Genomic DNA, 18,471 nt, shown 5'->3' on the forward strand with positions numbered 1-18,471 from the left:
CCCTCCCGCATCTCTCCACGCAGCCAAGTACTAGTCTGCGGAGAGCTCTGGTCTACGCGCCCGTGTCCCCCCACATTTAACAACGGCCGGGAGCCATGTTGGGGCGTGGGGACTTCCAGAAAAGCAGAGGTTGCACTGCCACCACCACTCCAGAGAGCCTCCGGGTCTGGGGAAATGACCTCCAGGCCGGACTGAGCCACACTCAACTACAAAAGCCTGGTATACTCGTCCTAAAACGGAGCTGGTGACAACCGCACGGACCACGGGTCCAGGCGCCATCTTCCGCACCCCATCCCCCCCATCTCTCCCGCTTGTTTACCCGGCGGGATCCGTGGCCAGAAAAACTGCGTTGACGCAGTGTGTGTGTGTGTGTGTGTGTGTGTGTGTGTGTTGTACTTGACTGAATGGAAAATCAGCTGGGGGTGGGGACCTCCACACAGTCCCAGGGCACAGTTCCCGGACAACAGACCCGGGCTGGCCTGACTGGTCCGGCATGGTTGTCCCCGGCCACTCCTGAGGATTTTAGTGTGTTCTTCCAGATCCCGGTCTGGACGCTCTCAACGAATCCCCACGGACCAAACTGAAAGCTCTTTGTTGTAAAACCAGAGGACAGGCCAACCTTGAGCGCGGCTGCCTTCCCTGCAGTGCGCCTTTGTCCAGCTCCAGGGAACCCCGCGCTTCCCTCACTTCTGCCCCACGAAAGGTTGACCCCTCATCTTCCACAATTCCGGTGTTGCTATCGATGTGGACAGGTTTCCATCCATCCTCCTCCATAAGGGGAAGAAGGAAAAAGAAAAAGCTAGTTTCCCTTTCTCAGAGAGGACCCCCAAACCACCTTCTATTCGTTGCCCCGATCCAGCGCTTCCCAAGGAGCGTAACTCCACTGGAGACTTAAGGGGACCCCAAGAGAAATCTGTGTTGTGCCTCCCGCGGAGATGCCACAGTAGTCTAAGGCGTGTGTTTCCAGTAGATCCTAAATCCGGCTACCCAAGAGCTCCCGGCCCGGGCGCCGCTAAAACCCGGAGAGGCCGCGCCGGGCCCAGCCACGCTCGCAATCTCTCGCTGAGGCTGGCCCATCAGCAGCTGGGTATCCTGAAGAGGTTCTTCCAGCCAAGGGCAACCCAGGCCCGCCAGCAAGACCAAAGACGTGGTGCCAGAGCCTCGCACGCCACCCAGACCCCAGCGCGCAACCGGTAACCCCGGGGCGGTGGCACCCGGCCACTTCGGATTTCTGCTCCTCTCAGCCCCGCCTCCGACCCTGGCCTCCTCCTCTGGCCCGGGTCGGGTCTTACATTCCACTGTCTGGCTCAAGACGCTTTTGGTGCGCGGGGACCGGGTAGGGTCATAAATCTGCGCGCTGGCCCTCCTCCCCGAGGCAGGGCCAGGCACTCTTCTCTCCTTGGTCACGGCCTGGGGACCCCGAGACCACGCAGGGAATCAAACCAGGAGCTTCCCCATTCGTCAAGAGCTGCCTCACCCACTCGGTGCCAGCACCGCGAGTGTCGGGCCTCACAGATCACGATCTGGGGTAGGGGTGTCTGGGCCCGGGCACTTCATGTAGGAAAGTTCGATGAGTCTGGGCGGGTGGGGTGGTCATTATGTCGAGGGGGGGGAGGGCTCTGGACTCCATATTAATACCAGGCCTTTACACGGGATTTATTTTGGGGGGGAGGGGAGCATCCAAGAACCGACCGAGGTGGCTACCAGGCATGGTATTTGGAGGCAGGACCTCCTAGACTTCCCTTGACACGTTGCCAAGGACACCCGAAGCATCTCCTTCGGGTCTGGTTTTTCCCAAATCCACCACACCCGCCTTTGATACCCAGAACTGAACCACCCGGAAAGCAGGCATTGGTCATCTGGTGGTGGCGGCCAAACGGTGACGGTTACCCCTAAGGGAGGAACTACCAAGGTGAATGCATTTGCGGTTGGTTAATAACGTCTAATGCCACAAGAATTTTCTTTGCAAAGGGACAGGCAACAGACCATTATGCTGTTCTCCTTGAGTGCATGGGGCCTAGGGTGGGGACAGCAACAGTGGGGGCGAGCATTCAACCCCCCCCCCGTACATATCAGTGTTGTCAGATGCGGGGTGCAGGGACGTGGAAACCTTGCTCTCACTCACGGAACTCTTGGGTTCCCTACGGTATCTCAAAAGCACTCTTAGGGGGGCCGAGGGATTTGGGCTGGGCGCAGAGAAATGTGAGAACTGACCGGGTGGTAGCCTAGCAGCCAGAGGCTCCAGAGGCTGCAGATCCACATTCCGGGCCAAGCAGTCTACGCAAGGCCCCAACGAAGCGCTTCGGAAAAAAAAAAAAAAAAGCGTCGCCAGTTTCATCCAAGGTTAAACTCCACCGCAAGCGTTTTTCTTTTTCTTTCTTCCCCCCCCCCCCCTCTCCGGAATCAGAGAGATAGCGTTACTGCAAATAAATCAGCTCCCCGGCTGCCCGCTTTAGAGCTGCGGTGACCTTGGGGGGGGGGGGAATGTTTTCCTGCTAGACCTGTCCCAGGACTGGCGTGGGGGAGGGGGCCCAGTGTCAACCCACGCACCCCCAGAGAGACGGGAGAGGGGGTGGCCAAGGATACTGGTGGGTGTTTATTGTGGCATGTATGCCCCAAGGGGAGCTTCGAAGGAGCTTAAGGGGTACTGTGGTTATTTAAGGGGTGCTATGCCTCGTAAGGGGGAGTTGGCTGCTGCGAAAACGCCTGTGAACCCCAGACTGCGGTGCCCTCTCCCGCAAAACGCCATGCTAGTCCCTGGGGAATGGGGAACAAACCGCGATGGACAAACTAGGCCTCTTTGGGGACCTCGGGTCTTTGTCTGGGTGTGACCGGGTGTGTTCCGCGGCGAGTCTGTGCGGGGTGTGACTAATCGGATTTATGTGTGTGAGTGCCGGGGTGACTAATGGAGGGCTTGGCAGCACGTGTGTTTGGGGAGGGGCGCAGCACCTAGGTGGGGACTCGGTGCCCCAGGAGGGGGCTGCCTGATCTCAGAAGTTCCCTCCCCTCCCCCTTTCTCCTGGCTCCCAGCTTTGTTTGGGCCTCTGCGGGGCTGGCTGGCAGGCCCGAGCATGCTAGGGAGCTGTGGCGCAAATTCCACAGCATGCCTGGCGCCCAGAGGCAGCTCCTGGCCTCCCGCCTCCCTAACCCACGTGGTGCCTCCAAATCTGGGCTGGTCGCTTCCAAATTGGGGCTGTCCCACCCTCTGTGGCTGAGCCCTCCCAGCTTCTACGTTGCCCAGGGAAGCCACTGCAGACTCAGAACTCTGTGGTCTAAGTTTGTCTTAAAAGAATTCATGGAGGAGATGCCGGAGGTCACACCCGCTCAGCTAGGAAGTTGCTTGGGCTGGGAGTTCGGGGTTTCGTAGGACTTTTTTTTCCCTTGTAGCGCTGTGACCAATCACTCCCACAAGTCTACCTGTAGGCTACACCCAAAGCCAGCCACAGGGGCCTCTGAAGCCGGAAGCCGGTGGTTTTCCGTGAATCTACACAGGCCAGCCAAGGCACCGTAGTGAGACCTCGTTCCATAAGAAGGAAAAATAAATAAAATTCTAGTTTTCGTTTTCTTTTCCAGTTACTTATAACGGTGCCTAGTTATAACGCCAGAATCCGAGAGTGGAAGTTAGGGGAACAGGAGTTCAAGGTCATCCTCCACTGCCTGACTAATAGAGGCCTACCTACATAAAGACTCTCTCTCCCTCTCAAAAATCAATCAAGGAGGCCAGCAAAAATGGCTTAGCAGATAAAGGCACTTGCCCAGGGCTGACAATCTGAGGGCCATCCCTGGAGGAACCCAGGTGGCAGAAAGAGAATAGACTTGCAGACATGCTCAATATATACACAATAGATAATGTTTTTTTTAAGTATACATTTTTTTTAAACCACAAAAATCAAGAAGAGTCTCTGGTGAGTAGGGATGGGTGTGGTAGAAAGGTGGGTGCTCCTCCTGTGCACATCCACGAACCCCAGTACAGATTTGGAAGTCCACACACCTGGAGAATCACATCTTCCCTCTCCCTTTGGACCTTAGGATTTCTCACCCATTCCCAGACCCCACAGCCTCTCTGTCGGTTACATGCTGCTGTCTGGCGTCCTTACCAGGCAGAGACACCTCATCAAGCAGGACCCTAAAACCCAGGGAAGTGGGGGCAGTCTAAGTAAGGACAGGAGAGAAAGAGAGAGAGGTGGGTTGACCCTGATCAAATCTGAGCCAGTATCTCTCTCCCCCCATGCTCATATCTCTCTCTACACTCGCGTGCGCACGCATACACACACACACACACACACACACACACACACACGCTGCCTTTTTCCTTTTATCTTTCGTTGGCATGCATTTTCTTTCAAGCAGGAAAGAAAAACATTTCCTATGGCTACAGCTTTGAAAGCCGCTCTCTCCTCTCTGCACCAGCCGGCGCCCACTCCCACTTCAATCCCTTCCCATCAACCGAGAGTCAAAAACAAACTCACCAAGATTAAACCTGACAGGCGCCCACCCTTCAGAGCTTCAGGGCAGGACACCTCTGTGTTTGCGCCCCAGAGAGGAGACAGGGGCACCCCACCAACACCTGTGCGTGCCCAGGTTCAGCAGCCGCGGTACGTTAGCTCCCAAGAAACTTTGAGAACTGCTCTGGCCAAAAAGATCTGCCTTCTTGATTATTTTTTGCTGGGAACCTTGATTCTCCTCCAGGATACCCCTTGCCAGACTCTGTTCCCCTGGTACAGCGCCCTCTTTTCAGGGGCTCTGTTACAGACTGAAGAACACCCCCACCTCTAATTCCTGTGTGTGGAAGCAATCTCCTCAAAATTGCAAACAGTCTATCATAGAGGAAAGTCATGGGCTCTCGGGCATATCAAGTAAAGCCAAATTAAAATTCTTACAGCAGTCACAGACCCCTTCCCAAGGTTACATGAGTAGTAACAATCCATCGGGCTGTTTGAGGGTCACCCACACTCCTTTGAGTAACCCCAATACTTCAATACTTCAGGCCAGTAAATTCCTTGGTTCACCAAGTTGGACTTCAGGGCAATCGATGCTTGTGTGTAGGAGTGGGGCGTGGGGGTGGGCGTATGTGCAGGGTGTCTGGAGCTACTGGCTCTATTGCCCTCCACCCTCTTCCCTTGAGACAGGGTCTCCTACTGAACAGAGAGCTAGACTGGCTGCTTGGAAGCCCCAGCAATCCTCCGGTGTCCACAGCCACCCACCCCCAGCCCCTAGAACAAAGGTTACAAGTGTCCAAGTGTCAAGATCTCTTGCTTGCTCAGCAAGTCCTCTTACCCCACTGAGCCATCCCCCAGCTCCTGGGATAGTTACTTTGACCCATTGTCAGGGTTCCACCTGGGAAAAGTTAACTTCACCTTTAGAGCAACAATACTTCAAAATGACCTTATATGGGAATGGGAGCTTCCCAGGGCATGGGCACACAAGAGGCTCAAAGTCAAGACAAACCTGAGCTGCCTGGGGACACTGTCTCGGGAAACAAAGAAAATTGCCATTTTAGCCTTCTCTGTGTGTGCACACGCATGCAAAGATGTGTACTTGTGTGGTGACCCGAAGTTGGCGTCAAGTGTCTTTGTTGCTCTCTCTCTACTTGATCTATCAAGGCAGACTCGCTCACTGGGCCTGGAGCTGAGTGATTCTGACTAATTCAGCTCCCTGGCTTGCCCAGGAATCGTCTGCCTTCGGAATGCTGGCATTACTGGTAGCTGCCACACGTGCATCTGGGCATTCAAACTGGTCTTCACACTAGGGCCTGTTTTAACCACGTTGTTTGCTTGTTTGTTTGGGTTTGTTTTTGTTGGAAAGGGGGGTTGTTGAGACAGGGTCTCACTATATAGACCAGGCTGGCCTTGAATTCTTGCCTCTGCCTCTCCAATTCTGGGATTAAAGATTTGTACCACTACTCCCAGATTAACTAGTTTTGTTTTTTGTTTATTTAATTACGTAGTGTGTGTGTGTGTGTGTGTGTGTGTGTGTACAGAGCACACCCATTCCACAGTGCAAATACGGAGGCCAGAGGACAACTTGCAGAAGTTGGTTCTCACCTTCTACCATGTGGGCACTTAGTATCAGACTCTGTCAGGCTTCCTGGCAAATACTAAAGGTGGAGTGATGGAGGAGGGTCATCTGTCTATCTGTTGCTTTCATTGGTTAATTAATAAAGAAACTGCTTGGCCTGATAGGGCAGAATTTAGATAGGTGGAGTAGACAGAACAGAATGCTGGGAAGAGGGGAAGTGAGGCAGACGCTATAGCTCTCCTCTCCAAAATGGACACAGGTTAAGATCCTTCCTGGTAAGCCACCACCTCGTGGTGCTACAGTGGAGACTTGTCACTGGACTGCCATTGTAACCATTTTTTAAATATTTTTGTTTTAATTTTGTGCACCTCACAGTGTGTATGGGTATGTATCTGTGCATATGATGCAGTACTCAAGCAGGCCAGAAGAGGGCACTGGTTCCCCCAGAGCTGGACTTACAGAGGGACATGGGTGCTGGGAACTGAACCCAGATCTTTGCAAAAGCTCCAAGCACTCTTACCCACTGAGTCATCTCTGCAGGCCTACATGCTAACTGCATAAGCAGTACTGTAAAGCCATGACAAGTATCCAGCCGCAGAACCCTTTTCTCCTGAACGTCTGTCCCCATCACATACAGCTCCCCAGTCCCTTCTCCAACCTTGTCACCCACTTACTGATCTAGTTTAGTTTTGGTTTATTTTGTTGAGACCGTGTGTGTGTGTGTGTGTGTGTGTGTGTGTGTGTGTACATATACGTGTATAAGAGCTCAGAGGACAGCCGGGCTGTGGTGGCGCACGCCTTTAATCCCAGCACTTGGGAGGCAGAGGCAGGTGGATCTCTGTGAGTTCGAGACCAGCCTGGTCTACAAGAGCTAGTTCCAGGACAGGCTCCAAAACCACAGAGAAACCCTGTCTCGAAAAAACCAAAAAAAAAAAAAAAAAGAGCTCAGAGGACAACTTTGGGGAATCAGTTCTCTCCTACTGGGTGAGTCCTGGGGTTATCCCTGCAGAAAGCACCTTCACCCACCGAGCCATGTCGATGGCCACCTATGTTCTTCCCCGACTGGCTCACTTCACTCAGTGTGATGTTCCCAGGCTCACCCGTATTGAAGCGTCTCTCAGAATGTCCTTTAAGTGTAGGTAATACTCTGCTGTGCAAATGAACTACATTTTGTTCATTTGGTCACCTGCTCCTGCATGATGTCTTAGTCTGTCCTGTGCGACTGTTACTGAATAACAAAGAGTAGCCGATCTACAATGCAACTTTCTTTTTTTTTTTTAAATATTTATTTATTTATTATGTATACAATATTCTGTGTGTATTCCTGAAGGCCAGAAGAGGGCGCCAGACCTCTTTACAGATGGTTGTGAGCCACCATGTGGTTGCTGGGAATCGAACTCAGGACCTCTGGAAGAGCAGGCAATGCTCTTAACCACTGAGCCATCTCTCCAGCCCTACAATGCAACTTTCTATTTGAGAGACAGAGGCAAGAGAACCATGAGTTTGAAGCCTGTCTAGACTGGTCTACATAGTGAGCATCTGTCTCAAAACAAAAACATAAACAGAAAAAGCTGGGGAGTGGTGGTGCACTCCTTTAATCCCAGCACACTGGAGGTAGAGGCAGGTGGATCTCTGTGAGTTCACAGCTAGCCTGGTCTACCGAGTGAGTTCCAGGACAGTCGGGCTGTCCGGAGAACACATACAGCTCTTGCAGAGAACCTGAGTTCAGTTCCCAGCACCTACCTCAGGCAGCTCATGAATCCTTGAAATTCCAGCTGCAGGGGATCTTCTTGCTTCAGGGAGTGCCTGCACTTGTCCACATCCACACAGAGAGACGTGGGTGTATACACACTGTTAAAGTAAGCAGAATAAAACACTTGCTTCAGTAACAAATGGGGAGAGAGAAAGGAGGATTCCCGGAGAGGGAATGACAAGCTCTGAACTAACATAAAAGAAAATACTGGAAATTGGGTCAGGCATAGTAGCACACATCTTCAATCCCAGCTCTTGGAAGGCAGAAGCAATTGGATCTCCATGAGTTTGAGGCCAGCCTGGTTTATATAGTGAAACCCTGTGTCTCAGTCAATCAGTGAGTCAACAAATAGGTATTTAGCTTTGGGGAGTAGATGATTTAAAATTTTTATTTGTACCCAAATGAATGAATTTCAGACATAATTATTATTATTTATTTATTTATTTTTGGTTTTTTGAGACAGGGTTTCTCTGTGGCTTTGGAGCCTGTCCTGGAACTAGCTCTGTAGACCAGGCTGGTCTCAAACTCACAGAGATCTGCCTGCCTCTGCCTCCCAAGTGCTGGGATTAAAGGCGTGTGCCACATCGCCCGGCCAGACATAATTATTTTTATTTATTTTTTATTTTTTTTGATTTTTCGAGACTGGGTTTCTCTGTGGTTTTGGTTCCTGTCCTGGAACTAGCTCTTGTAGACCAGGCTGGCCTCGAACTCACAGAGATCCGCCTGCCTCTGCCTCCCGAGTGCTGGGATTAAAGGCGTGCGCCACCACCGCCCGGCCATAATTATTTTTAAAAATTTAATTTAAACTTGGCTTGGTGGCAATGGCGGGCACATGCTTTTAATCCTTGCACTCGGGAGGAAGAGGCAGTTTGAGGTCAGTGCCCACAGAGAAAGTTCCAGGACACCCAGGGTTACACAGAGAAACCCTGTCTCGAAAAACAGAACGTATTTTTTTCCTTGTATTTTATGTGGATGAACATTTGCCTGGCTGTATACACCTGTGTACCACACGCATGACTGATGCCACGGAGTTCAGAGGTGGGTGTCAGAGCCCCTAGAATTGGAGTTACTAATGGGTGCTGAGAACCAAACCTGGGTCCTCTGGAAGAGCAGTCGGTGTCTTTAACTGTTGAGCCATCTCTCCAGCCCCAGATATGTTTGTTTTCCTGTGTGTGTGATTCCTGTGTAAGTGTGCTTTCCTGTGAGTGTGAATGTGGAGGTCGGAGGACAGGGTCTCAATGTAGCCCAGGCTGACCTGTAAAAATGGCAATCCTCCTCCTCTGCCTCCTCAATGCTAGGATTACAAATTGTGTGTCACCATGCCTAGCTTACACTGTCTTAAATAAAAGTCACCAGGGGCTGGCAAGGTGGCCCAGCGTGCAAAGGTGACTGCCACCAAGCCCGACTTTGAGCTCACTCTCCAGGACCCACGTGGTTGGAGAAAGAGAGAGAACCCATTCCCGAAAATTGTCCACTGAGCTCTTCACACAGCTGAGGAATGAGCAACCTCACATAGGATAAGCAAATAAATGTAATTTTAAAATCGTTTAAAGGCTGGAGAGAGGGCCTAGAGAGATGGCTCAGAGGTTAAGAGCACTGGCTGCTCTTCCAGAGGTCCTGAGTTGATTCCCAGCAACCACATGGTGGCTGACAACCATCTGTAATGAGATCTGGCACCCTCCTCTGGCATGCGGGCATACATGGAGGCAGAATGTTGTATACTTAATAAATAAATAAATCGTTTTTTTTTTTAAAAAAACAAAAAGGCGCCGGGCGGTGGTGGCGCACGCCTTTAATCCCAGCACTCGGGAGGCAGAGGTAGGCGGATCTCTGTGAGTTCGAGACCAGCCTGGTCTACAAGAGCTAGTTCCAGGACAGGCTCCAAAACCACAGAGAAACCCAGTCTCGAAAAAACCAAAAAAAAAAAAGGCTGGAGAGATAGTTTAGTGGTTTAGAGTCCAGTTCCTAGCAACCACAATGGAGTGGCCCACGACTGCCTGTAATGCTCACTCCAAGGGACCTGACGCCCTCTTCTGGCCTCTGTAAGCACTGACTCACTTGGCGGTAACTCATGCACACACATAATTACAAATAAAATTTTAAAATAAACAGAAGTTGAGCATAGTGCAGTGTAGGCCCATATTCCCAACTCCTGAAACGTGTGGGCAGGAGGATCAAGAGTTCAAAGCCAGCCTAAGCTACTTAGTGAGTTTGGGTCCAGCCTGGGATACACGAGACGGGTCTCCAAATAAAAAGTGGGAAGGGGGTCAGTATATGTAGCTCAGTGGCAGAGCACTTTTCTGTCACACCTGAGGTTCTGCCAAAAGAAAACAAAGTGATGATGGCACATGCCTTTAATCCCAGAACGTGGGAGGCACAGGCAGATAGATTTCTGAGTTTGAGGCCAGCCTGGTCTTCCCAGTGAATTCCAGGAAAGCCAAGGCTACACAGAGAAACCCTGTCTTGGTAAACAAAACAAAACAAAATCTGACTCTTAGAAACAACCACCAAGCCCACACACCTTAGGGTGACTGGATCTAGACCACACCTCCCTGGCTGCTGTCCGTCTCCGTCAGTTTCCCTTCCCAGCAGCCCCTTCTCTCCCATAGACAGGTGTGTGTGTGTGTGTGTGTGTGTGTGTGTGTGTGTGTGTGTCCTCTATATGTTTAGGATTTGGTCAATTTCAGATTTACAGCAAGGAAGGGGTGGAGAGCTCCCCAAAGCCATATTGCCAGCAAGTCTGCCTAAGGCAGGGATTGACCCAAAAACCCAAAGACCTCTGAGGCAAGAGGGTCACTGTGTGGTCATGTCCAGGAGGCCAGATCTGTCTCAGGATGTGTCTGGGTCACAAACCCAGAATGCAGGGACTCCCCCCACCCACCAGTTTCCTCCCCTTTCCCCCATTCTCCCTCCTCCTGTCCTTTCTACTCCCTCCTTCTTCATCTTTCCCATTTTCTCTCTATTCTCCTCTTCCTCATCCTCTTGTCTTTATTCTCCCACCCTTCACAGGGGCCCTGGTGCTCCAATGCCCTTTTTTGACCTCCGCCAACTCCTGCCAGCCTGTGGTGGGTGCAGAGACACACACTCACACATACACATACAAATACAAATATGAATAAACAAGAATTTTGAGTGTCTTCCCGTGGCAATGAGGCCCGCCTTCCCAAGCAGCTCTTGTGACCCGCTATTTTCCTATGACAGTCACACAACGTCCCTTTCGTCAATGACAATGTGCCCTCAAAAATCCCTCGTGCGCCTCAGAACCAACAACACGGTGTGACTTCCAAAGCATGGCAGAAGGGACAGTCAGGCTCGGCCTCCACGGCGGCTTTCACATGTAGAAGCCATCAGGAAGACGTCGGACAGCTGAGGCTGCCTGGTTCTGGGGAAGCGCAAGCAGCAAGGAGGGGTCAGGCACAGGAGTTCCAACCGATAGAGGTGAGCCAGCCCCCAAAGCAAAGGGCGTCTCTCCAGAGTACACAGAAGCAAGCAGAGGCTTGTCACTACCTGGTGGCTCAGGAATCCCAGCACTCGGGACAAAGGCAGGCAGATCTTTGCCAGTTAAGTCAATCTGGTCTACATAACAAGTTCCAGGTTAGCCAGGGCTACACAGAAAGAGCCTGTCTCAAAAAGAAAAGGAGAAAAAAGCAGACAAGAAGGAAGAAGGAGAAACAGAGATGTCTCGGAGGTTCAAAGTTCACGGTGCTCTTCTAGAGGACCGGAATTTGGTTCCAAGAACCTGCATCTCGGCTCACAACCATCACTCTCTCCAGCTCCTCTCCTCAGTTACTTCACCCATGCACCCACAAGCACATACACACGTGAACACACAATGTTTTAAATAATAAAAGTATTTTTCTAGCCGCGTAGTGGCAGAACATGCCTTTAATCCTCCACTTGGGAGGAAGAGGCAGGTGGATCTCTGAGTCTGAAGTCAGCTGATCTACAGAGCGAGTTTCAGGACAGCCAAGGATACAAAGAGAAATCCTGTCTCAAAAAAACAAAAATAATTTTTTTTTTCTTCTCACTGTATAGCCAGCCATAGCTGGCCTGGAACTCATAGAGATCCTCCTGCCTCTGCTTCCCAAGTGTAAAAATAAAACCTTAAAAATAGATATAAGGGCGAGTAAGAAGGAAGGATAAGAGAAGGACCTCCAGCTCAGGATGCAGAAGGAGAGACCATATTAGCTATTTTTCTCATGGTTATGGCAAAATACCTGGCTAAATTAAGTGATAAGTACAGTCCGCGGTAGTTAGGAGGGTGGGACAGTCATGGCCGTGTATACTGGAAGCAAATGGCACTCGCTAAGAAACAGAGAGCCCACTGGAATGGGGGCAAATGTAACTGCCAACCCCACCCCCCACTCTCACCCCCAGTGAACTGCCACCAGCTAGGCCAATTTCCCAAAACCAATGCCCACAACTGAGGACTAAGTGTCCGAACCCATGAGCCTGGGGGTGGGGGCTGGCAGCTGGGGACGCATTTCAGACTCAAACCATAACAGAATCTGAGTGACGTGGGGGTAAGTGCTCCGTTCCCTCCAGTTAGAAATCCCAGACAGGGAACCAAAGCAACGGTGCTATCAGAGTCCAACTTAGCAACCCAGTGAGTGTCCTGGGGTCACTTACAAGAGCATGGAGAACTCAAAGGCAGCTGCATCACTAAAAGTCAGTCCCAGGCAGGTGGCAGCTCCGGGACGCTGAAGGCAAGAGCTCTCTACTACAGACTGCCCCAGTCCAGCCCTGGACTGCCGGGTGTCTCCGCTAGTCTAAACTCTGCCTCTGCAGCAGCCCTTCCTCTTGCGTAACCTCGGGGAGGGAGGGGCCTTGTGCATCTGGTAAATTTCAGACTCCCTGAAAGGAGTTTGCCGCTTACTTCCTGAGTCCCAAGGAGCCTCCCCTCTGGGATAGAAGTTTTTCACAGGGAAGAAATTGCTGCACTCCAGTCTCCAATCAACACGGCCCTCACGCGAGACTGACTGGAGTAGGGAAATAGTTAGTGCCTTTCCATGGCCCGGGGAAACTGAGTCCCCGTGCCTCACATGGCCAGCCCAAGTTCGAGGGGACACCAGACATGGTGTCTGGTGAGGCAGCTTCCTGACTAGCAAACATTTTATCTCTGAGTGAAAGGGCCCTGGGCCTAGCTATCTTGCCTCAGGCCTCATATTTAACCTGTGAGCCATCGGAGGCCTGTCGTTCCAGTTCCTGTGTCTCCTCTGCCTAACAAACTCCTGTTGGTCCTTGAAAGATCCACCGCGCAGAATTGAATTCCTCTGAACCCAAGAATGCAAACAAATCTCCTTTCCCGCAAGTTATCAGGTGTTTTGCCACAGCCATGCATGGGAATTCATGAACGATTCCCTGTGGGGTTTAGGATGTGAACATATGGATTTGGAGGGGACATCACCTAGCCCCGCCGGTGGCTGTTGTCACTCATTCCCACGGAAAAGCCCAGCGGATTTCAGTGAGCATTCATTTAATGGAACACGTGACAGGCTCGTGGTAGGGGCTTCACATATGGATGGACATGTCAGGCAGACTCAGAAGGGCATTGCTAGCTGAAGGGACAGGGCCTGCCTGGCTCACAGTTCGGATGCGGGATCTGAGAAGGTGACCATATTGAAGCCAGGTAGGAGAACCAACTGTCCACCATCACAGACAGCAGTGGCTCAGGGCATCATCACAGCCCTGCGTGCTGAGCCAGGAGTCCCCAGCCTCTTGCCATAGAAGCCCAGCTTGGATAATGTATGCTTTCCCCTCCACAGCTGGCTGGCTTGATCAGTATTCCTTCAAACTTCCATCTCATTTGCATTTTTGTTAATGTGAAGGAATTATTCACAGATGCTGCCGCCTCTCTCCAGTCAACAGCCACTCTTCCTCAGGGTACTAAATGGCAGCCCACAGCATCCCTGATCAGCTGTAGCTGTGGGGCCCCCTGAGGGGTCAGCGCTGGCAGGAGGGCGTGGGGCCCAAATGGATCATTGTTAACCAAGGAAGGAGAAATGGGTAAGAAGCGAGGACTAGAGACAAATCCCACCTGAGTCTCTTACCCAAGACCTTGGTCAAGCACCCTGTGGACTCTTCACTCAGTCTTCTCATCTGAAAAATGGGTTCTGTGTGTGTGCACATGTACGTGTGTGTGTGTGTGTGTGTGCGTTGGGAAGATCATATTGCTTCATCCATGCCTGTGTGGACCTGGGCTCATGAGTGCCCCCTGCAGTCCTCCCCGGAAAAGAGTGTGTGGGTTGCTGCCTAACAAAGGGACTTCACATAAGCCTGAGCTTTCCTGGAGCCTAGCTTCCCCTAATCCTGGGATGTACTTTAGTTCTGAGACTATGACTGCAAAATTCTCGACACTCTGTGGTGGTTTGAATATATGGCCCCCATAGACTCATGTGTTTGAATGCTTGGCCCATATGGAGTGGCACTATTAGGAGGTGTGGCCTTGTTGGAGGAAGTGTGTCACTGTGGAGGTGGGCTTTGAGGTCTCATATGCTCAAGCTACACCCAGTGTGAGACACAGTTCACTTCCTGTTGCCTGTGAATCGAGATGTAGATCTCTCAGCTCCTTCTCCAGCACCATGTCTTCCATGCTTCCCACCATGACGATAATGGACTAAACCTCTGAACTGAAACCCTGCCCCAATTAAATGTTTTCCTTTATAAGTGTTGCCATGGTCGTGTTGTCTGTTCACATCAATAGAAACCCTAACTAAGAAATCATGGAATATTTCTTAACACTGTAAAGATATGTCACTGATCACAGTTTAGTTTCATAAAAAGCTAAACAGCCAATAGCTAGGCAGGAGGTATAGGTGGGACTTTTGGACAGGAAGAGCTTCTGAAATGAGGAGGAGTCACCAGCCAGATGGAGAGGAAGCAGGATGAGGAGTACAGAGTAAACTTAACCGAGTCACATTAAAAAAAATACATACACACACACACACACACACATACACACACACATATATATATATATGTATATATATATATGGGTTAATTTAAGTTATAAGAACTAGTTAGAACTAGCTAGTGCACAACTTTAATCCCAGCACTCAGGAGGCAGAGATAGGCGGATCTCTGTGAGTTCAAGGCCAGCCTGGTCTACAAAGTAAGTTTAAGGACAGGCTCCAAAGCTACAGAGAAACCCTGTCACAAAAAGAAAGAAAGGAAGAAAGAAAGAAAGAAAGAAAGAAAAAAGAAAGAGGGCTGGAGAGATGGCTCAGTGGTTAAGAGCATTGCCTGCTCTTCCAAAGGTTCTGAGTTCAATTCCCAGCAACCACATGGTGGCTCACAACCATCTGTAATGAGGCCTGGTGCCCTCTTCTGGTCTGTAGGCATACACACAGACAGAAAATTGTATACATAATAAATAAATAAATATTTTAAAAAAGAAAGGAAAAAAGAAAGAAAGGAAAAAAAGAGAAAAAAAAACTAGCAAGGAACAAGCCTAAGCTATCAGCCAAGCTTCCATAATTAATAGGAAGTCTCCATGTTGTGATTTGGAGCCAGCTGTTGGGACAGAAAAATCTGCCTACACTAAGACACTGTCCTTCTGCTATAAAGTGAGTGTCCATGGTCCCAACACTGGAGAGGTAGAGAACAGGAAAGTTCAGGGTCTTTCTTTGCTATGCCAGCCCAAGTTTCGGAACTAAGGTAGTTACTGATTGGCTAAGGGGAGAGTAACATACATCATGAATGGACAGCTGGAAGAAAATCCATGGCTTGGTGTCTGAGGGAGTGGGCGTGGCTTGTCTCTTAAAGACACACAACAGTCATTACAGTGGTCGCACACACCTTCAACTCAGCACTCGGGAAGCAGAGACAGGTCAGTCTCTAAGTTCAAGGCCAGACTGGTCTACAGAGTGAGTTCCAGGATAGCCAGGACAGTATAGAGAAACCCTGTCTTGAACAACCAAAAGAAGGAGGAAGGAGAGAAAGAAAAAGAGGAGGAAGGAGAAGGAGAAGAAAAGAAAAGAAAACCCACGGCCTAGGCAGGGAAGAGGAGCTACATGGTAAGCACTTTATTTTTTTTTTTTTTAAATATATGAATACACAAATCTTTTTTTTTTTTAAATATGTTTTTATTTATTACATATACAGTGTTCTGCTTGCATGTATACTTGCAGGCCAGAAGAGGGCACCAGATCTCATTACAGATGGTTGTGAGCCACCATGTGGTTGCTGGGAATTGAACTCAGGACCTCTGGAACATCAGTCAGTGTTCTTAACCTCTGAGCCATCTCTCCAGCCCCATGGTAAGCACTTTAAATGTAGAGATGGAAGGCAGGTGTGGCATGCGTCTTTAATCCCAGCACTCAGGAGGCAGCGGGCAGAGGCAGGCGGATCTCTGTGAGTTATAGGCAGCATGGTCTACAAAGGGAGTTTTAGGCCAGCTGGAGTTACACAGTGAGATTCTGTCTAAAAAACCAAAAAAAAGCCATGTAACATATTTCTGGAATTTCAGACTTTGATCAAGGTAAGAGGTCTCATAACAAACAAACAAACAAATGAACAAATAAATAAATAATTTTAAAAATGTACAGCACTCGGGAGGGTTAGAACTCAGTCGGCCTTGGCTGAGCGCTGTTCAAAGGCCTTTCTTTGATCCTAAGCCTAGGGAGGCAGGAGCTGAGGTGTGGGTTGAGATAAGACTACCTTTTACCTTTTACCTTTTCCTTAGTCCCAACTGGGAGGATCCACTCCCACCGGCTAGAGCTGGTCTAAGCCCTCAGAAAGAGGAGCCACTGCAGGGTCCTGGAGGAAGCTGGGACAGGGGCTGTGGGCAAGCAGCTTCTTTCTGAGCATCCCCTCCCAACACCTGTGACCCCAAACCCTGGCTCAGCTACCCCCACCCCCACCCCGGCATTTCGGACAGAGCCTGGGGCCAAAGCAGGACTGGCCTGAGGCTTGCTTTAAGCAGCGTTGCCTTAGCTATCGGCAGAAGGCAAACCCGGCCTGCCTCCTCTTACCCAGTGGATTTATTTGTTTTTCTTTCTTTTCTTCTGGGGACGAAATCTGATCCTCCTCGCGCTTCCTGCTTCAGCCTCTTGAGTGCTGGGTTTCTGGAATAGACTATCACACTTCATCCTATTTATTTATTTATTTATTTATTTATTTATTATGTATACAATATTCTGTCTGTGAGTATGCCTACAGGCCAGAAGAGAGCACCAAACCCCATTACAGATGTTTGTGAGCCACCATGTGGTTGCTGGGAATTGAACTCAGGACCTTTGGAAGAGCAGGCAATGCTCTTAACCACTGAGCCATCTCTCCAGCCCCACACTTCATTCTTAATTGTTTGTTTTGTTTTCAATTTTTTTTTCGTTTGTTTTTTGAGATAGGCTTTTTCTGTGTAGTCTCTGGCTGTCCTGAAACTCACATCAGGCTGATCTTGAACTCTGAGATCCGCCTGCCTCTGCTTCCTGAGTGCTGGGATTAAAGATGTGAGCCATCTCCAGCCTACGATTTCTTCTTCTTGTTTTTAAGATGGGATCTCACTATGTAGCACTTGGCTGGCCTGTAACTCACAGAGATCCTCCTGCCTCTGCTTCTGACTCAGGAGGGCTAGGACTAAAGGTGTGTGCTACCAAACCAGGCCTAAGACTTAGTTTTATCATTTTTATGTGTGTGTACATTTGTGGAGGAGGGAATTTGTACACTTAAAACTGTAGATGCCCAGGGAAGCCAGAAGAGGGCATTGGATCCCTGACGCTGGAATTACAGGTGGTTGTGAACCCCCTGGGGTAGGTGCTGGGCCTGAACAGTGCCCTGGAAGAGCAATGAGCCCTCTAATTGCAAAGCCATCTTCCCACCCAGCCCCCACTGCCTGAATCTTTTTTTTACTTTCAGTAATTTATTTAACTTTATTTTATGTGCATTGGTGTGAAATCCCTTGGAACTGGAATTACAGACAGTTGTGAGCTGCCATGTGGGTGTTGGGAATCGAACCAGGACCTAGAAGAGCAGCCAGTGCTTTTAACCGCTGAGCCACCTCTCCAGGCCCCACTTCCTGAGTCTTAAAGAGACTTTCTCCTCCCTGAAAGAGGACATAGCCAGAAAACAGATGGAGTCCTGGAGAACACCTGGAACTTCCCAGGAACGCTTGGTTTGCAAGAATCTTTGTCAGCATCCTTGGCCAGGGGTCTCCAGATGGAGCCATACTATGAAGACTGATCATCCTTGAGATATAAACACAACATGGTACTTAGGGGGAGGCCCAACGCCAACACAGAGGCAGAGTAAACAACCACAAACCCAGGCTTGGAAAAGAGTCTTCCAGGAGCCCCCAAAAGTGATCTGTCCAGGCCTAGGGATGTGGCTCCGTTGGTAGAGCGCTGGCATAGCGTACATGAGGAGTCCTGGTTCCATCACCACATGAACCAGGCAAGGTGACCCCTCCACACCTGTAGCCATTAACACTCAGGAGGTGGAGGCTGGAGATCAGAAATTCAAGGTCATCCTCAGCCACGTAGTAAGTTGGAGGCCAGCTTAGTCTACACGTGACCCTGTCTCAAAGAAAAAGTCAGGCTTGTGGTGCACATTTAATCCCAGCTTTAATCCCAGCACTCAGGAGGCAGAGGCAGGCAGATCTCTGTGAGTTTGAGGCCAGCCTGGTCTACAGAGTGAGTTTGAGACACTCAATTACCAATGCCCAAAGCCCCTCAGGAGTGCCCCTTCCTCCACAGCATTCCTTG

The sequence above is a fragment of the Microtus oregoni genome, unplaced genomic scaffold, assembly GCF_018167655.1.
Source record: "Microtus oregoni isolate MIOR12 unplaced genomic scaffold, Mior012 000029F_ref0000214, whole genome shotgun sequence".
NCBI lineage: Eukaryota > Metazoa > Chordata > Mammalia > Rodentia > Cricetidae > Microtus > Microtus oregoni.